General features: G+C 27.8%; 1 protein-coding gene across 4 annotated transcripts in view; it reads right to left on the bottom strand.

Moving 5' to 3' along the window:
• The window catches only part of LOC121120536 (uncharacterized), a 67,178-nt gene extending 60,451 nt beyond the window's left edge, over positions 1 to 6,727 (bottom strand). Inside the window, exons 1-3 of one of the 4 annotated variants that reach the window (XM_071889672.1) lie at positions 6,408 to 6,580; positions 2,482 to 2,720; positions 2,306 to 2,413 (exon numbers count right to left, since the gene is read on the bottom strand). The gene's annotated coding sequence lies outside the window, so the exon portion shown is untranslated. Of the gene's footprint in view, positions 1 to 2,305; positions 2,721 to 6,407 lie in introns of all 4 variants that reach the window. The other 3 variants (XM_071889671.1, XM_071889670.1, XM_040715418.2) reach the window with 3 other exon arrangements.
• Between the last annotated feature and the right edge of the window lie 15,654 nt (positions 6,728 to 22,381).

Below are 22,381 nucleotides of genomic sequence, written 5' to 3' on the forward strand. Positions count from 1 at the left end.
AATGTTTTAAATAATAAAATTTTTGTATAGCTACTTACTACTTTAACAAAAATACTTAAAATAAATCTAATAGCCTTTACCTCCGAGAAAAGCTAAAAAAATCAATCATTACTTGGAAAGTTGTTTTCCAATTTTTTTTTGTTTTTTCGTGTCATATTTTCCATAGAGAATACAACTATAAAATAAATATGGTTTGACATAAATTCCGTTAAAATGACTAAATCATACCATTGCTAAAGAAAGAATGTTAAAAAATACGATTTCTTACTGTGTTGTTCTGATAATGTACTCAAAAAGAAGGAATAAAGGTGAGTACTCCCTTATTTAAAGTCGACCTCGTATCATCTGATATTATGTCAATCAAAATTGCTGTTACAAATATCAGAAATAGCCCTTTTCACATCTTAATTAATAAGAAACAAGATTACACTAATCCAACAATGGACTAAAATATCTATTGTTGTTTATCTTTTAAAGATACATTTTTGTTCTTAGTACATAGATTATCTCTTAAACAATTATATATATTTGCTTTTGTTTTTTTGAAGCTTTATCATTCTACCGTCATTCTAGTAGAAGGCACATTTTGAAAAAAAATGTTTTGACATTACAAATAAGGTGAAATGACAAAATTATATCATTTGCAATGAAAACATGCCAAAAAATATATTTTTATATGAAATGAATTCTTTCTTGTTCGCCTCATTTTATGACCAAATAAAGTTTATAGAAGTTACTATCGGATAATTAATCTTGTTCATTCGTCACATTTTTACACATAAGAGAAAAAAGTATTTTTTCAAATATTTATAATTAAGGAACAGGAGTACTCAACAAATCATCGTTAACAGTAGTACATTGACTTGTTTTTATTTGGAATGAATCAAATTTTTGAATTTCATTCCTTTTCAGTCTATTTATTTTTATTTGTCATTATTCTGAACCTATCTACTTTTGAATTCATCCTTAATTTAATGATATATTCACATTCTTAAATTTATGATGCATAATTACATTGGATTTTGTTTTAAGTGAGTAAAAAATAGTCCAACTTTATTAATTCAGTTCCCCCTCTTCATTGCAAGAAGTAAACGTAATAAACTCAAATGGGCTTACACATACTTATTATATTGTGTATAGAAAAAATAAAGAAATACCATTAAAAAAAGTTCATCGATTTTATTATTTTAAATAAGCCAACCCACAGAGTCATGGTAATATTTGAAGTAGTTAAAACTTTTAACTACATATCCTCATTTTTTAGCTGCTATTACTTCAATAGTAATAAAATTTCCATAAAAAAGTTTTAATTAATATTCTAAATAACTATTAGTTATATCGCAAAATCAATGATTTAATTTATGAAAGCGGGTGCTATCTATATGTATACTCGCAAATACATATTTCATATGAAAAAAGTAAAATTTCAAATAAATTTTCTAAATGTAAAAATAAAAACATGTACAAAAGTACATAAAAATGACATTTTTAGTTCTTCAACTACTATTTATAGTACACAAAGAAAAGAGTACATGCATTAAAATATGTATAAGGTACGTTTGGTTTTTAATAAGGTCACAACTGCCTTTAAAATTCAGTCATATACCTACATACTGTCTCAATAAGAAAATGTATGACATTTGATTGAAGGTAATATCTATGGGGGATGGTTTAATCTTAGATTAAGGTTACACCTTTATCTTATTTCATAATACGCTTATGCAAGATTAATTTCATCATCTTTTCTTGTAGGTAAGGAAGCATTTGATGAGTAAAAGTTATATACTACATTGGAACTACATTAGACTCAATTAAAAACCAAAACTTATAGCAGCGTATCAAGGCAATTATCAAAAGTAATGGAGGCTACTTGAAAGGTTAGAAATGGAAATATATTAGACAAAATTTGTGTAAATTTTAATTAATGTAGCTCCCTTAGTTTTAGAAATTTAACTTGTTAAAATTGTATGTGATTTGCTTATCCAGAAGTATTTTACTTGTTATCTAAGATTGGTTCCTTTAAAAATATTTTTTGATTAATTTAGCATGATATATTTGTTGATTATATATGAAATGTTGATGTTTGTACGACAAAAAAGTTTGTAAAATGATTTTGATTTCGGTTCAGAGAATAAAGATTTTTATTATTAGGCAGAATATCAAACCAAGATTTTTTTTCTTTAAAATATAAATTACAATTAAACGATTTTCTTGCTCTGGATTACCTAATTTATAAAAATGGTTCATTAAATGTTTGAACTTTTGAGCTTTAACTTATTCTATCGAATAAATAAAATATATTTACCATATCAAATAAATGTATTCTCATCAACCTTGGCAATACTGCTGGTGTGTGAGATGGACTAAGAACAGTTGATGCTCTAAGCCTTGAATCACGCTGCAAATGACATTTCTGTCCCCATTTACAAAAAAATAAAAACAGTAGGTACTTGAGATACCGGGCCGTGCAAAATTATTTACCGATGATCTAAATATACTTTTTAAGTGGTTTTGTGGCAACCAATCTGATTGTTTCGTATTTTACTGTTAAAATAAACAAAATCCTTCCTGTGAGAGCGTAACAACTCCCACACGTGAGACCATGTCCAATCAGGAAACAAGGACATCATGAACTTTTGGCTCAAGGACTACTGGCCCCCTCAGAGCCCAGATCTGAACCCACTAGACTTCTCTATCTAGGCGCACGTGGAGACCAAGGCCTGCAAAAAACGACACAAGAACATCAATGCCCTAAAGACTGCTATTTTAATAGAAATAATGTTAATAAAAATTGCCTTGATAGGAATACGTGTACCTACTAATATCGGACCCAAACTCATCAAATCTAATTTAAATGGGAAATAAATTTATTGACAAATGATAATATAAGTAAATATAGCCATGTATAATTTTTTAGTACATTGGATAAGACATTTAGCAGATAATAATTGTTATTAATTCTCTTACGGGTCTTTATTACAAACATAATAAATAATGATTTTAATATCATGTGTACCATTTTTTTTTTTCATCTGGTATGCAAATTATTAATTTATATATCCAGTTGTGTTAAGATAGTAATTTAAAGTTATTAACAAATAATATGAATAATTATAGAAATTTTCACGTATATCATTTATAATTTCATATTATGTATCTACTCCAATAATAAATATGAAAAAGGGAGAAGAAAGGAGAGTGAAAAGTGTTTTATTCTGCTTTAAAAAGTCTTGTTTGAAAATAATTTATAAATAATAAAATATCTACTATGAAATCAAATATATTATACATTATAACAAAAAAGTATTTTATGTTATATGTGATCCATATAATATCATATCAAACGACTACTAAGGGCAAATAAAGTTATACATTGCTAAAATATTCATTGAAATGTTGGTGTGACTAACCACCCTATAAAAGTACTTGTTTAATTACTTAAAAGTAAATAATGAAGATTTCAGTCCATGAAGGGTTATTAAGGGTTTCAGGACATAAAAAGTGAATAAAATCTATTCACAAAGAGATTTTAAAGAAAAGATTGGACATGAAACATGATTTAATTCTAAGTATGTTGAATGAAACTTTATTTTTCTTATAAAAACATTTTAAATATATTGGATTGCACTTTTGTAAAAGAAGAAAAGTATAATATTTTTTTGTCTTTTTTTTTATTGAAGGAAAGAAAAGAAAATTTAAGTTCTATGTTGATGGGAATATAAAAACGAATAAAATCTTCAGGTCAATCATAGGAGATTTTTTTTCTTGTTGTTTTCTTTTCTCCTTTGAGAAAATAAAATAAGAATCTTGTATTTGAAAGATCTTAGGAGAGTCAAAGAAATATATACTGAATGGAATGCTATGTTAATATTTAACATATATATTTGTAAGTTTATTTACGTATTTACCATGTTGTAAAACCTGTTACATTTTACCTACTCACATAATACATTCAACTGTTTTAAGCGTGTCAATCCACTAGATCCAGTTTTCATATTTAGAAATGGTGTCCAAATAGGAGCACAAAGTTGTGCTTTTTCATTTTCCCACGTCAAACAGTTTAATACTACTTTTTAGAAGTAAAAAAATTATGAAACGAACGCACCCGTAGTATTTGTTAAATTACAAAGTGTTTTTTTGTAATCTCTATTAAAAATATGGAGTATTTGTTCAGCCCAGAGACTGAAGTATTCTCGTAATATTTAGTATGTTTCATAGTCTTTCTCCCCATAGGTAAATTTTAAATGTATAACATACCTCTTATATTCCTTTTTTTAATGACACTTCATTAGTTTCTGAGTTATTTACCAATTCTGTGATGAATTATGAAGGTTTCAAAAAATGTTTTAACTAATTAATTATCTATTTATAATGATAAAAAATGGTAATAGAAGAGGAATGAATAATTTTTTATTCTGTGTAGAGTATATCTTATTTGATAGTTATTAAAGAATGAATCTGTGTAAAGAAAAAACTTAGTTATTCGCTTCGAAAAGGAAAAAAGGTTGATGAGTGTGCCCTTTCTACTTTTTTTTTGTCATTATTAATAGGCCATTGAGGTGTTAACATCTCCCTCTCAAACAAAAATTTTCACCTATCTTTGATGTGAATTCTTTTAAAATGTGTATATATATATACGAATTTAAATAAAAAGTGAAATATTTTACTTGCACTGGTGCTAATATTTATGTAGAAGCTTCTCCTCTTTATGGCATTAATTCATTTATTCCTTCAAAGTTATATCAAAGGCAGCTAATATTAACAATGGTCTTAATTCAGTAATAAGGAATATGTCTAACTCCCACCTACATCTTGCACTCTTATAAAATTTTTACCTCTAATAATAATATATACAATGTTAAGAAAATAAAAAAGAATATTTTCTCCAGCAACTATTTAAGGTTATAACGTTAGGGTTGCTAAATGTCAATTGAGATTTGAAAGGAAATAAAAAAATTTAATAACTTTATTATATTGAAAAGCAATGCATTATATTTTGATCCCCTCATTAAAAAACCATCATTTTGAAATAATGAGAAGCGTGTTTACAAAAATATAAAAGTGTTGATACAAATTACTAATAAATCTGATATTAATTAATTTTTGATAACCATAATCCTAAATTTTTTTATATTCTGTCAAAAAATTAGCAAAATACGAATTTTGCTATATTGTGATTAGTGAACAGTCTCAAAATTGGACAAAATTGAAAACAACAAACTTATGACTTTGGAGCCATAATTCGAGAAAATGAATTAACTGTGAAAGTTAAATTATAAAAGTGAAGGAAAGAGTAACACAAAATTTGTCCAGTGATAAATTAGTTTATAGATTCTTGTGCTATAAAGAATTATTATATTTTTAAGCCTTAATCTGGTTAAGAAATTTTCAATTATAATGTATGATTATATTTCTTCAAATACATCTTCACCAGATAGCTTTATATTATTCTTTTTTATTATCTGCTATCTAAATTAAAGTATGAATAAATAGGTTTTGACTATTGTTTATAATTTTTAAAGTAAATGGATTATTATTATTATTTTGTATTGATCAGCTTTTTTAAATAATACAACAAGAGAAGTAAAAGTTCATGCATTTTTAACCGTGCCAGAATGCATATGTACAGCCTACTTGCACAAGAGGTACCATTTTATCCTCATACGATTAAAAATGACGTTTCACCTTTTTAAGTATGGCATATGCATATATTTATATTCAAATATACTTATATAAATTGTAAAACACTAACATAATGAAATATGAAATATATTCCAAGAATCACAAATTTTTAAACAAATATTTATCCCTTGGGATATTTTCAACCCAAAGACTGAAATATACTTGTAGTATCTTTTGTATTTCCTATTATGAATCCATCTTGTATGTAAATTCTAAGTTTATCATATACTTCATCCATTCAATTCTTTTTGTATGGTAAATCAATAGTTTCTGAATAAATGACAAATTCCGGAATTACTCATTGAGGTATTATGAGATGTTATTTATGCTTTCTTATTATTTTTCTACTGCCAAGATAAGTACAAAAAATAAAGTTGGAAGGAGAGTAAGATTTGCCTTTTTCTGTTTTTAACGAATTGTGAATACTAACAATGTACTTATTTAAAAAAAATTATATTTACAATATTTTCTGCAACTATTTATTGTATTTGTTTAAAATGTTACAGATAAAAAAAATCAAAATCAAATTTTTTACTGATATTGTTTTTTATTGTTTAGATTTTAAAGTCGGTGTCGTAAAACCCGAAGAACATAATTCCTGTAATAATTTTAATGCATGTAGTTTGGAGGAATAAATTAATCATAAGCACAACTATTTCCCATATAAAAATAAAAATAAATTCTTATAATAGTATAATAACATATATATTAATAGTAAAACTTACAGGTTAAGAATATTTTTAATATTAATAAAGCATCACGAATAATATTTATGTATATGAGACACAATTTCATTAGTTCAATGTCACATTCTGTACAGGTATATATTTCCGCTTAAGGTTGTTTTTTTATAGATAAATCCTCAAGATGTTCTCTTGAGGAGGTAAACTAGTCAACTGTTTTTATTTTTATTACTAAATAAATTCCATACCATCATCGCCGGTTAGAAAAAGAAGAGGCTTACCCAAAAAACATGCCCTGTTTTCAAGCAACTTTTCCAACATTATTATTTTTAGTCAACTGTTGAAGAAGAGGAAGATTCTCTACTTTATATGTATGTAATTTTTAGAAGGGAAAGCGCAAGATGGAAACAAACTTGATGGTTTTTCTTCTTTCTCTTAACTTCTTTTTTCTTCTTCACTTTCTCTCTCTGTCTCATAGTGTTTTTTTTTCAGTCTTAGATACTTTATGTTTAACGTTATTCTATTGTGTAGTATATACATTTATAAGGAGAAAAAATAAGAAAAAGAGAGTTTTTTACTTCAGAAAAAAAAAGATCAACAGTTGTATTTTTTTTGTATGCTACAAAAGTATCCAATGACTAGATATATATAACTCATACATTAGATATACCTGACTATTTGATTCGATAATGTCAGAAAACAGATGATATTTATTAGATTCAAATATGATTTATCTATACATGAGTTTACCATTGAAAATGTATCAAAGCCATATGACTAATAGGATATCCCAAGGCTATAAACCACATTATCAATCTTACTCCAAACTTATTTCACAACGACAACTTCTTTTTTTTTTTTCTATGGGTGCTGAAAAAAAAAGTTATTTTAGTCTACGAATTACGATTAAGTATTAACAATCTGAAATTTACTAAGGGAAGAAAAAAAATGTCTTAGCGATGAGCAAATGAGATAAAGTAACGTCATTTGTTGAATCTTAGAAGTGAAATTTTGCACAGTAAAAAAAAAAATATATAACAGATAACTGTCTCGTTTTGTGTCTTTGTAAAGTTGAAGGGTGGAAAAAGTATTTTTCTGGGAGTCTATCAGATTTACAATAATCGTTTACAACTTTTATAAATTAAAAAATACATTGAAAATATTTAAAGCAGGAGCACCCAGCTGCATGTAATCTATTGCTCAAGAATAAATAATTGTAATTAATTCACAATGATTTTTCATTTTTGAAAATTGAGATGAAGTCACATTGAATAAAAATTAATTCCTAATGTTACGAGACATCACAAAAATAAACTTTAAGAGATAATTTTTTATTAAAATTTAGTTATAAACTTCTTTTTCTGTTTACAGGTACCTAAATGGGCCTCAAGCTTAGAAATTTTACACTCAATTAGAAATAATTATATTTTCTGTTTGATATCATCTATATGGCACATACTACAGTTTTTTTATTGAAAAAAAAATAAGTTTATTTAAACAAAACTTCTATCAACATTAAATTACAAATTTGTATAAGACTTCTGCATCTACATTAAGCCTTTTTATAGTCTTTTTTGCTATTCTATACCTTTCAATTGGAAAAAAAGATAGTTTTTGATTATTTTTACCTCAGGATTGTTATCCAAAACTTGATTGAAAAAATGAACTAATTATAATTTTTTTTCATAATTTGGTGTCTACATACAAAGTTCCAAAAAAAATTTATATGGATATGATATCCAGAAATAATACATGTATTTGAGTATGACGAGTTACCTATTTTCTACTCATGAATAGTTTCAAATACAGAAATACCTTGTACCTTACTGATTCAAGATAAAAGCTTGGTAACATTGATAGTTCAAAACTCCCTTTTCCCTGATACAAATCAATAGACCATATTGATCGTATTTTTCCCGATAAGAGTAAGAATCATTTTACCATTTGAAAATCTATCTTTATTATAATAGCTTTTGTTCGTCGGAGATTTGTTTCCTTATTTTTTTAATTGTGTCTCTGTTAACAGCAAGTTGATCAATATTATGGTTCAGACTTTAGCTTTTTCTACTAAAATAAATTCAGCTTTTCGATAAGGAGTAGGTGTCAATTCAGCTGTTGTAATAGTTTATATTTATTCATGTCTAATTGCTGTAGGATTTTAAATATCTTCTCTTCAGATTCAGTAAAGATCAACTAAGTGCTAGATGAAAAAAACATTTTTATGTTTATGCATCCGGCTATAACTTTTTCATTTCTTGCAATAATCTATTTTATCCTTAACAGAAACCTTCAGCTCGAACCAAGCCATACATTCTTTTCTCCCTTTCTCTCACTGGGATGGCAAAACTTGAAAAAAATAATCTTTAAATGAAGAAATACTTCTCTTTCAAGTTGAAATTTGATGTCCTTGCTTTGTTCGTCTTTAAAAGCATAAATTGTTCAATAATCTCCACAAGTTGAGATTGGATATCTTGATTATCCTTCATTGTTTTCTTACCTCTTCCCCAAAAATTAGCTATTTCTATTCCATTTGTATTCTACTTAAATTTATGATTTATCTTATGAAAATTAGTGATAAATATATATTCATTTTCAAATGAAGGTACTTTGGTCAAGGTAATCCTTATTTTCACTATTTTTCTATCTAAGAAAACAATATGCGTACATTCAAATATAATATGTCTCAGTTAATTTTTTTGACTATGATACGCTAACGAACAGACAAGTTGGAGGAAATTTACTACATCTACTGGTACCTTCCTTTAGGAAATATATTAAAAAAATATATACCTATATTATTGTTGATACAAATTTTGTTTAACTAAATTAATTATTTTATATCAAAAAACTGTGATGTGAACTATGAATAGAATATGATATTGCAACAAAAAAAATATTTTTTATAAATAAGCGTCAAATTTAAAAAAAGTTAGAACCGTTGGTGTACCTTTAAACTTTTTCCAAAACAGTTCAAAATTAGGCAACTATATTTATAGACCAAACAAAACATTTAGAAACCTCATATTTGGAACATTTTAAAATAAGCTAGGCCCTGATGTAAATACCTACAATTTTTGTGTTAAAGACCAACAAGAAAATTAGAATTTTAATTTAGTGCAGTTTGTCCAAATTGGGTAAAATTGGAAAAAACTACATATATAAGACCTTAATGATTTTGGCAAAGGAAATGTGGTCTCTTAGCTCACCAGATCTAACCCTTGGCTTACTTGTGAGGGGTGTCTTGGAGAGAAAGTCCAACCAACGTGCACATTGACTCTATGTGGGCTTCCATTCTCGAAGCAGTCCAACATGGACAAGAAGTTACTGATCAAGGGTTGTGCAAGGTCAGGACCAGATTGAGGTTGTGGTAAAAGCTGGAGGTTTGGTTGTGTTAAGTGATTGGCTTCACTATGGACTCCTACATGTAAAATCAATTGATTTGTTATTTGCCGAAATATTTTTCTTAAATAAATTGTACCTTACATTATTCTTAAATTTTCTGGATTTAAAATCTTCTCCTCTATATATCTTTTTGACATAACTGTTCTTTTTTAGAGTTGCACTACGTATAATTTCTGAACTGACTCAACAATGCATAAATTTGTTACAATTTGACTTGATATATAACTTTGATTATGAAATACCAAAGCTAAAAAAAGTAATGAAATTATTAAATTATTAGTATTTCATCAAGTTTTTGCAAATTCAGTTACTTCGGAGAAAAAATACTACTTTATATCAGACTTTATATTACGCAACTATCATCTAAATACTCTTTTAATTAAATTAATCCTTTTTAATTATGCAAAAGGAAAAAACAAATTTATTTGTCAGAAGATAACATGAGAAAACAACATCAGCTTGGATAACTCAAACGCGACCTCTTGTTGAAAGAGAAGGTTTTCATATTGGCTCGAAATCTTCATTAGCTAATAGGTGCATCTCTACTTTCTTGTATATCTCCAGTAATATAAGGTCATTCAAAGGTATTTTTTGGATGTAATTACACACCAGAGCCAAAAAATTAAAGTAATGTCAATTTTATTTATTATTGGTTGTTTGTTTTTCAATTGTTGCTGCTTGTATTAACTCAATTTATTGAATAAAGAATAAAAAAAGTAAATACATTGGTAAGAATATTTCAATATTGATATATTTATTGAAGCTCTGTATTAAAATTTTCATCTTCTAAACTCTATACGCACTAACTTGTATGTTATAACATCTTTTGGGGTAGTAAAAGCCATTTTAAATTTTTTTTAATTTACCCTCTTTTTACCTTTTTTGTCTCTCCTCAAATGATGATAATAGGAGTAATGTTTTTGATAATTTAATTTGTCTATTATCTGCTAAAATAATTTGATTTCCCTGTTTTATAAAAGATATAGAGAAGAAGTATATAAAAATTAATTTAATATGTAAATAATATTTGATAAAGAAAACTAAAAACAATATACATCTTTGATAAATTAAAAATTGGATCTTAGACCTCTTCAATTATTAAAAGTGGTCATTTTTGACTGAAAATTCCCACTTTTAAATGAAAAGGATCATTGAGGCCTAAAATGTTTACTAAAGACAGCTAATTTTTTTCAGAGTGGAAGAGGGCATTGTCCAGCTAAATAAATTGCCATGTAAAACGGACAGTTATGTGTGTATAAAAAATATTAACTTTATTTCTATTAAAAATATAAAACTACATTTTTGCTAATAATAAAAACCCAAAAATGACATTGTAGCTCTTACAATTTAAATAATGTTTGAAAGAAAATTAGTTGTCATTACGTTTTATAAATATCATTATTTTTTCAAGTAATTAAAATTTAATCTAAAACTTATAAAATAACATAAAAACACATGACTTATCATAATTTTTTTAAACAAAACTATATAATAAAAACTTGATTGGATGTAGATAATACATTAAAACTATGTTAAACCTCCGAACCTAAGGAGTAGCAAGAACAATATAGCAAATCAATCATTAAGACTATCCATACCCAAAACAAGGTTTCCCTTTACCCAAACTTTTCCGAAATATGAAATTCCTTTCCGACCAACTTATTGACGTCTGTAGGAATCATTGATTTATTTTAAAGTATGGAGTAGAGGACAAATAGAACTTTTAAAATGATTTGTTCTATATTGTTGAAGTGTTTATAGAGAGAGGATGGTATTACTAACAAATCAGTCTAAGACATACGTTCCTTGAAAGAAAGTATCCAAGAGCCCAGAGTCATTTTTACCACTTAGCTTAATTTCGGACATTCATAAATAAATAAAAAGAAGCTTCATCTTTAAAGTCACAGAGGCAGCAATTTTTCATATCATTCTCTTTTAAAGAATTCATTGTAAATAATGAAGAGATCACCATCTTGTAGCAGAACTGTTTATTTTTTACTTGTGAAGGGATTTCAAAAGAGTTTGCTCGAGCTTTCGGCTGCACTTTTATTAGCAGTAAGTAGGAGCCTATTTTGAGAAAATTTGGTGTGGTTGTATTATTTTACCACGGACTCACCTATGTGAGAAAGAATGGTTTAAAAAAATATCACTCCGTATCTAAAAAGGACAATGGCAGAAATTACTCCAACGTCAATCCACAATTATATTCAGAGTCAAATTACACTTACGACTCAACAACTAATCATTAGTTAAGGTAACAACTAAAAAATATATCCAATTCGCTTTAGGTGATGTTTGTTACTACTCTAAGTATGTTTATGCAGAAACTTCAAAAAGGGTCAATGGTTGTGATGGTATAATAACATAATGGGATTAATATTATGGAAGTCGTATTTTATGTATATATGTAGAGGTAAAATACACGTGTAGAAAAGGAGATCTTAATACACAACAGATTATATGTATATATGTTAATATCACAGATGGCTATGGAAGACAAACAAAAAAAAAGGAGTCAAAATCTAATAATATCTACAGACATAATATTCAACCATATGTTTTCACTATGGAAGAAGGAAAAGTGTGAAAACCTCTGATGATAATCATCATCATATGGAAAGATTATCTTTTCTTACATGGCTGTATTAGGGAGAAAAGTAAAGGATTACTGATTAAGACAGACACACATTTTATGATCAACCTTAAAAAGAGATAGTCCAATAATGATATATAATATAATTATAGAGAACGTCAAATCTTCGGGATAATCAAACTTGAAGCATTGAATAAGGGTCGGCAATCAACTATTTCAATAATGATGCTAGGGTTGAGTACTATTTTAATATATTGTTATGTTAAAGGCTGATTGAAAATATTGAGTAAAAGTAGTGATGGAACAATTACAAAAAAAAAAAAAAATCTAGGTGCAAAATTCAGATGATATTCTAATAAAAATTATCAATGTTGATTCCGGATCTTTAAAATTTTAAATAAAAGTTAAATAACATTATTTTACAAAAAGGGTCTAGTAAAATATTATATTTAGGAAGGGCTTAGTTTTTGGATTTTTTGTTTTGTTTTTAAATCCAAATATTAAAAACTTTATATGTTAAATTTAAACAAACTTTGTCCGTCTGTTTGACTTTGGAGGATAAATTTTGACCAACATATGTTACTAAAGCTCAGTGTCTTATAATAAAAAGAAATGGGAAGTACATACTTGTTACATGACCATAACAAATTTTTTGAACAAAAATCAACAAAATAAAAATGTAAATATACATATACAAACAGTACAATATTTTTATAGACATATACATACATATGAGTCAATTATTGGCATTGTATTCAAATTTGTGGGATGAGTTAAAATACCCAAGAATTGAACTATAATTAAGAATCTTTGTTAAGACTTATATTGTCCTAGATAAATGAAGAAGTAAAGAGATATATTTCAATAAAAAATGTTATACCATCTCTGAGATTTAAAACGAAAGAGACAATTAAACACTGAACTAGCACAACGGCAATAGCTAAGGTAAGGCCCACCCTGAGAATCGATGAAATAGAATTTTCCTGCATAATTTTTTGAGAAAAGATGGCAGGCTTCATGTATTTTCCACAACGCACAAAATTAATGATGTGATATCTCTCATTTTGAAAAGATAATTAATTATCATTTTATATTTTGGGATATTTCGCCAGATCAAAAATTAAGCATATAAAATGCCAGTGTAGTATTTTACAAGAGTTATCAAATCATAAAAAGCTAGAAATAGATGCCACTAGTTTTTTTACTGAAATAAGTGAATTGCCAAATTACTAATAAGAATGATATTCTAAAATATATTCAAAAGGAAGATTAGTATCTTAATTACGTCTTTACATCTTATATGTGTGACTTGTATTAATCTTTAAAATGATATTTTAGTTCCATAATATAATGTTTTAAATATTATTAAATTATTTATGTCCTTAATGGCTTTTTGCGAATCTCTTGACATAGTTATTATGCCTTACTTTACATCTTGTCAAACTTTTTTAATGTCCTGTCAATTAAGCCAGCCTTTTCAACTTTTTTTTAATTTTCATAATATCCAATATATTTTTGTAATGTTATGAGAAAAATCTTTGTAGTAGTAAAAATTGGAAAAATAAGTCCAATCGAAAAAACTCAATATCACAACAAAAAAAAAAAAATTAAAATGTATGAACTGATTTACAATTAGGTGTCAATATTTATAATAAATAAAATAATTATCTATATGAAAATGATGTTGAGTAATACATGTAATATAAAAGATTTAATGGAATCGCCACTCGGTAGAAGTAATTATCTTTATTTTAATTTGTGTAAGTTCTTGCCAAGTGATTCCTAGAGAGAAAAAAATATTCTTTAATTTTATATGGATTTCACCAAAAGATTTCAAAAGAGGGAGTAAATGTAATGTTATTATGTTTACTAATACTTAATCAGTGCAACTCCATCTAACCAATTAAAATGAAACATTAAAAAAATAATATATTTTTCAATTTTTAGTTTATTTATTGTTAATATGGTTCCATTCTATTTACATAATTATATCACCTGATCTTAGAAAAATGTCAATAATTTTGGAATTTTTGTAACAAAACCTTGAGACACGACCTTTATGAAAATATTCTCTTAATATGGCTTCCCTCTCCAAAGTGCCCCACACAGCAAAGTCCAACGTGCTCAAATTCGGCAAAGACGATGGCCACATGTATTTGTGCCAAAAATCAGCCATGTTATCGGCACAGAACTTCTAGCATTTGGCCGATGTGTGTGAGTGTGCACCATCTTAGGTCCGCAAATAGTTGTCCTCTCAGTAGTTGGCCTTGAGCAATGGTAGTATGTTGAACCACAGTACCTTGTAGTAGGCATCTTCTTGCTGTCGGACGCCACGACCCCAAGGACCATTTTTGGGCCAGATGTTTTGTTCAAAATACCCCCTTGACCTCCTCTGGTAATCTCTTAATCCAACGGTCATTCGTACGGCTGTAAACGTGGTCCACGTTGAAAATATTCTTGTCAGAGAATTTTTTTATTGTGGATCTATTTGCCTTGATCCACGCACGAACTTTCTTGCAACCTTTGTAGCATCCTTTTCTTCAGAGTGTCCGTCAACATGTCGTGTGGGTTCCTTGTGTGAGAGGACAACCCCAAGTCCTCCTTCTCAGCCCTCCTGAGTGTCCCCTCGTCCACTTCAAACTCGTTAGGGGGCAATTCATGGATTTTGTGGAGTCGACCTTGATATTCTTCTTCAGGTCCCCAGAAACTTAGAATCCCTTTTCAAGTTATGTCCCCCACTTTCTTCTTTCCTTGAGAGATATTTTCCATCCTTTTTCATAAATGGAGCCCTTCACAATGTCCATAACCTCTGCCAACTCAATTTTGGCATTCAGAAGGTCTGAGATCCCCTGCCTTTTTGCTTCTTGCTCACTCATGATGAAAGATTTGAGATGGTTATTATTGTTTACTTATGCAAAAAAGACAAGAGATTCAGAATATGCATGACAAAATCACAAAACCTCTCTATTTCGACTACATAATTAGCATTTATTAAGGGTCCACGTTTTGCTTCTGAACCCTGCCAAAATATATAATTATTCAAAATAGCATAAAATAAGTTAAAAAGAATGGAATTCTCTGAAGTTATTCAAAATTCTATTGAAAATTAATAGATGAGTAGTGATAGGGAAGATGTTCACTTATACATTAGGACACGTGGCGTCGGACAGTAGCAAGATCCCTCCCTACTTCTTCAAGGCCAACGAAAAGGTCAACAAAAGATATAAAATGTAACTTTATTTAAAAAATCCATTGAGGTATCATTGGATTTCAATTGTAAAATTAGTAGGGAAAAAAAACAATCATAATTTGTTTTATGCAACTTGTTGATATGAAAATTATTGTTGTCAACTTGAATCATCGAATACACTTTAATGATCAATAAGTAAGGTGGTTGGCATTAGTAATTTTCTTGTATATTTCTTCGTTTTCCATAAATACATTTGTTCTTCCAACGACTTGCTACCTGCAAGCTTGGTATTTTTTTTTTTTTAATTTTGACTCTTTTTCCGTTTCACAAAAAAAAGTCCTATAAGAAGGGATTGGTGGGATTTTTTGTAGGTAATTAAGAGCACAAGTCAAGGAAGTGACCCTTGCATGAAGAATCCCATTAACAATTTTTCCTTTGAATCTTTTCACATTTACCTGTTGATGTTAGGGTATGTTCTTTATAATATTGATCGAATGCTCTGAGACAAGGCTCATGGTAAAAAACTTCATTTGGACCAGAGAATATTATGTCTGAGAAATTATATCCATTTCCTCTTTCGAATGTAAATTGTATTATATTTGCCCAAAGCCTAATTTGTTTATTCAAACATGTTGCTATTTTATAGGCTATTTACTCTACAATAAGAGACCAATGTTTTAGATCAAACTTAGTTTCAGTTGAAGAGGACTAATTGTAGAGTCATATCTAAAAATAGTGTAATTGTAAATATCAAATACTTGATGGAAAGTAAAAGTTGACCTTACTGTCACAGTAAATTATCAAAATCAATTTCAAATGAAATAACTATCAACCAAACATTATTATGTGAAATGTCTTTAGTATTTGTTGTGGCGATGATAATTGAGTAATTAACACTGAGGTATTCAATCTATAATATAAGTTTAAATTTTATTATGCTAAATATACCAACTCAACTATATATTTTGTATATATATTTACAAAGAAAGACAATGCATCCGTAATAAAAAATTATTCAAAAATGAGCCACAAATATGTACTCATCTTGGAAATCAAATCAAAAACTCTATTTTAACCACTTTTAATCAATCAGAAAAGGGGGATCAAATCAATTTTGCTAGAGTTGAGACATCATTATTTATTTAATTAATTATATATATTTTTTTAAATTAAAACTTCATTCATTTTTTAAAATATGACAATAGATATACTTACTGTATTAAGAAATTAAAATAAAACATTTTATAATCGTAATCAATATAAATCCCAAAAAAGTAACAAATAATTTTTTGAAATAAAGATGGATGTTATGAAAAATACATTTAAAATAAAACATATTGCGTGATTAATAGTGATAAAAATTGTATGTATAATGGACATGTAAAAAAAATGAAAATGCACATGGAAACACGGACAATTTTAAAAATGTTTTGGAGGAGATCAACTGTGACAAGGAAGTAGGGGGAGAAGGAAATAAACAAGGATATTATCAAAAATTACTCCAATTTCAAGCCCAATCGTACTTTGAGTCAAACAAGGACTTACAATTATACCTCTGCAACAAATCTTTAAGGTTACAATCTGTATCTTATCAGCACACTAGCATGTCTAATCAGGGTTTGAAAATAATTTGAAACATTTAGGAAAGGATTATCACTAATAATGGAATAAAAAAAGAATGACAGCTGATAAGAAAAATAAAATTAATTATTCAGATTAGCAATTCCAAAAAAAAGTGGTCAGCTAAGAAATTCTCAGGATTGACATCATTAGTCATAAGCAGGGTTTTCATAAAAGAAGAGAAGATAACGAACAAGGGGATAGTTTTTTAATCTGACGCTTGGGTAATAAATTTATATTGTAAGATCGCTATTTTAAAGTGTTCAGACCGGGTTTTTTTCTCGCCGTCACTCTATTTTCTTCTCTCTCCTAGATCAACCTTGTCCATACAAACTCGTTAAGCATTACGACTAAAACTCCTTTTGGGATAAAAATTGTTATATTGTGCTTATATAATAAAAATTGTAGTTTACTATTAACTTTTAAGACCATTCGCTCGAGATCCATTGTTCGCCCATTATCATTCAGGAGTTCCTATCGAATATGGACTCCGCAACTTAGCTAATTTCTAATAGTAAATACTTGTAGTCCCTAAATTATGCAATACTCTGTTATTTTCATTACATTCTCTGCAGATTGCACGCTCGTCCTATTAGATATTTTAATTACGTTTGCTTTGCTGTGAGGATTGTAACCCTTCATACGGTTGATGTAGTCATGTACTCTTACTGTTTCCCTCGCACCTTCCTTAAATTTGCGTTTGTTGTACTTGCAGTGAGATATTGTGTACACATAGTTGATGTGAGGACTTTGAAAGGTCCCCATCTTTGAGCCTTTTTAGAAAGAATGACTTTGCTGGAGTTAATTCTTCAATGTCAGAAATAAGTGATAAGTCCCTTTAGCATTTAACAACTCCAACTAAAACTAAACCCATTTTTTTATGTTTTCAGGTACTCTTTTGATATTTTATTTGGTCACTAAATGTACTGTAAAATAGAAAAAAAGTTCATCATGCAATTCTATTCTCAAATACAAGCGAAATATGATTAACTATAATAGAACTGACAATTTAATCACTATGTCATGATTATTCCCTCAAAAAGTGACTTCCTTTGATGAGGTTTAATAAGAGGTCCTTCCTTCATTGCACTTGAAGATCAGGAGATGGATGAATGGAGATCAGTGAATCGAAGTTAGATTTTAAAGAAGGGAAAGGAAAATATTTCAACAATTAGTTCTATCTCCGACCAAATTTAATAATAATTGATAATTGCTTTAGAAGGGCTGTGTCATGCTCCAACCTCAAATATATCACAAGAGAGTACAAAATTTCAATAAATCAGAGTTTTTATTAGACCAAACGATAATGTTAACAACTCTGCATTCATGATTGATTACTTTTTCTTATTAAAGAGATTGCGTGTCTAATATCTATCTCATAAGGCTTAAGTATTCTATGCTTTAGCTAATACATATCGACCTAGTTTGATAAAAACATGAAAATATGTTAATTTCAAGGTTCATTTTATAAGTATAATAAGTTTTGATGCATTAACTTATGACCTACCAAAAATATAAATATGACTAAACCCCAAAAATTACACAACCCTTCGAAAAATGAAAATGTTATAAAGTACCACTTGATAAGGTCACCAATTTAGACCTATTCAAAAAACACTTTTAAAGTTTTAGTAGGTTTCAAAGTTTTCCCATGCTTTGACATCTGAGAACAAAGAAAATCATGTTTTGGGGGTTCTGAATACACCCTAGTCCTCGCCCTTTTTGCTAAAAGTTTTGAAAATTGTTGTTCTTATGAAAAAGAGTACTTCTTCATCAATTATTGAAAAAATAATTAGAAGCACATGTTTTTATATTTCAAACTCTTTAAAGAAAAGACAATTTACGTTTAAATCTATTTATGTATTGTTGCGAAAAAATTACGATAAATTTTATTTTTTCAGCAAGATATTGGCTAATTTGCTGAAACCTCAAAATATCATCAGTTGCAGGCTCTTAACTCTACAAAAAGAAGAAATCACGGGTTTTAAGATTTCAAACACTGTATTATTAAAGTAAATAATAACAAACCAATTGATTTGTCCGGATTACTTTTCCAAACTGTACCGGATTTACATGTGAAGATATTTTTATGAAGTAAAAGGTATTTTCTTATCAATTAACGTTTAAAAAATATACAAATAAAGATTATTGTTTGTGCTAAGATAGTAATACATTATTTTTTATAAAATAAGTTGTAGTTAGTTAAGCAGGATGTTATGCAACTACCATTTTACAATGAAAACGTATAAAATACTAAAACTTATTTTATTTAAATACTCTTACACGGGCTCCAGATTCTCGAAGTACCTTAAACACAAGCTGTTTAGCTTGTTTAGACAAATAAGAATGACAGACAAAGAAAAAAAAAAGAAGCTGTTGAACCTTGAAATCAAATTAAAGTAAAAAAATTGTGTCACGTAAAACAAAAAGATGATAAATTATGCATTACCCTATGAGAAACACTGTTCACAGACTTTTTATTGTTTTTTGTGCCATTGCAAAAAAAAAAAAAAAAAAAAAAAAATTGTCCGTGTTACGTTGAATATCAATTTGTGAATTAATATTAAGTAAAATATATTATTTCGGTATGGATAAATGCAGGGAAAGTTTTTGTTCGGATAACAATTTCAATTCTGTGAATAAAACCTTAACTCGATCTCACACCTATAAGGACTTCATTGGATATCCTCCATCTTCTTTCAGCGGCTCACAGCTTCCAACTAATAAACAAGAAATTCTGTACTTTTTGTATCTTCAAAGTTTGCCTGAACATCTAGGAAAATCTTCAGTGAAAAGATCTTGCCGAAATTACAATTGAAGCAATTTTGCCGTTTTGGTAGATGGCTCGCATAAAAACAATGACATTTACTAATTTGTTTCAACGCTTGAGAAAAATAAATGATCTTTATTGAAGATTTGGAAAATGACATAGAGAATAACCACTCTGATGTTTGACACTACATGAAGTAATAGCGGAATACACAAAGGAGCTTTAAAGCTAACAGAAAACCAATTCGGGAAAAAGGTATTTTACTAAGTATGTAGGCAACATATTTTGGAGATTGTTGCAGTTGCAGTTTGGGAAAAGTTATTTGAAAAAGTCAAATCTCCAGAAAATCCTTGGTTCAAACATTTTAAAAATCAATGGGATAATTTAAAAAAAAATACATGGACCTTAACTTTGAAAGAACCAGGACTAAATGAAAAAAAAGAAGAATGTTTACGGACGATGAATGAAATTTTTGCATCTAGCATAAATCCAAGAGCTGATTATAGGGAAATGACCAAATTAACAGTTATTTCACTTGAAGGTACTCCCCCTTGTGGAATTCACTGGAATATAAAGCTTATTCGTTCAAAGACATTTTTTTCTTTATGTATTTTATACACCAATATGGATGATATAAACTATTGCAGCAGACGCTCTTATTAATTTTTTGAAGTTTTATCAAGACATGAAATTATCATACAAAATTCACAATGTTTTAGCAGAAATTGTTTTAAATTAACTTCCATAAATGGTAATTAAGAGAAGAAGTAGTACCATTTGCATTATTTAGCGATATTTTATATAATAAACAAAAAAATATAATAGTAATAGAATTATATTTAACTAAAAAGCCTGATAGGTTTAGAAAAGGAAAACCTATTTTTCAAGAAATAACATCAAAGACTAAACTTGATTCTGGATTGGTCCGGAATCCCATCTTTTGTTAGCCACTCTCAATTTAATGATAGATTGGCTTCAAAAACCTGTTAAATTATGGTCCAGTATTAATAAATATATTGAGGCAAAAAATTATGTAAATAATCTTCGTGTTGTGGATGATATTGCAGAGAGAGGAGTTAAAATGATGTCAGACTACGCAAATGTAATAACAAATGATCCGAAGCAAAGACAATATCTTTTACATACAAGCAGTAGAATTTAATAGAAAAAAGATTGAAAGTTTTAAGATGAATATTCTTAAAATCAGTATGAATAAATAAAGATCGTATAAATAATTTTAATGAGTTTATAATGTTTGAAAAACTTTTTTGGTATTACTGTTTGAAAATAGAGAAACTATATACAGTCAAAAGGAATTATTTTGATAGCCTTCAACAAATCTTGTGACAAAAATAATATAAGAGAATCATTCTTATGTGTCTAAACAAGCTAGAGAGCTTGTGTTTAAGGTAATTTGAGGATCTGGAGCCATAATAAAAGTATTTAAATAGTACAATTTTATTGTAAAATGGTTGTTCCATAAAATCCTGCTTTTTTTTATAAAATAATGTATTACCGTCTTAGCACTAACAAAAAATTTTATTTGTACATTTTTTAAATGTCAGTTCATAAGAAAAAACCTTTTACTTCATAAAAATATCTTCACATGAAAATCCGGTACAGTTTGGAAGAGTAATCCGGACGAATCAATTTGTTTGTTAATATTAACTTTAATAATACAGTGCTTGAAACCTTAAAACCCGAGATTTTTCTTTTTTTTAAATTAAAAAGCCCGCAATGAAAATGGATGATATTTTGAGATTTTAACAAATTAGCTGATATATTGGCAAAAAATAGCACTTATCGTCATTTTTTTGCAACATGACATAAATAGTTTTAAACGTAAATTGTCTTTTCTTGAAAAAAGTATGAAATATAAAAACACGTGCTTCCAATTATTTTTTCAATAATTTATGAAGAAGTACTATTTTTCAAAAGAACAATAATTTTCACAATTTTAGGAAAAAGTGCGAGGGTCTACGATGTATTCAAAAACCCCAAAAAATGATTTTCTTTGTTATCACATGACAAAGCATGGAAAAAACTCGGAAACCTAATAAAACTTAAAAAAGTGTGTTTTTTAAAAAAAATAGGTATAGTGAACCATGGACACATTGGTAAAATATAATTAATTTAAAAAAAAATAATTATGTTGTAATAAAAAAATAGTTTTTCTAGAAAAAGCTTAAAGTTAGGTTATTCTCATAAAGATAAAGCCTTAAAGACTCATAATGAAGCTTTTTTTAAAAATATTATTAGATTTCTATAAAACTATAGACTTTTTTAGACTAGAAATTAAAAATAAACTTTAAAAAAATACAGGAATAGTACTTGAGAAATGATTTTATAAATTATATTAAATTGAAGAACTTACTTACAAATTTATTTTTCTTTTATAAGAAGTAAAAACGCAATTACTAGTTAATGTTAATAAATAACAC

The sequence above is a fragment of the Lepeophtheirus salmonis genome, chromosome 6 (assembly GCF_016086655.4).
Source record: "Lepeophtheirus salmonis chromosome 6, UVic_Lsal_1.4, whole genome shotgun sequence".
Lineage (NCBI taxonomy): Eukaryota > Metazoa > Arthropoda > Copepoda > Siphonostomatoida > Caligidae > Lepeophtheirus > Lepeophtheirus salmonis.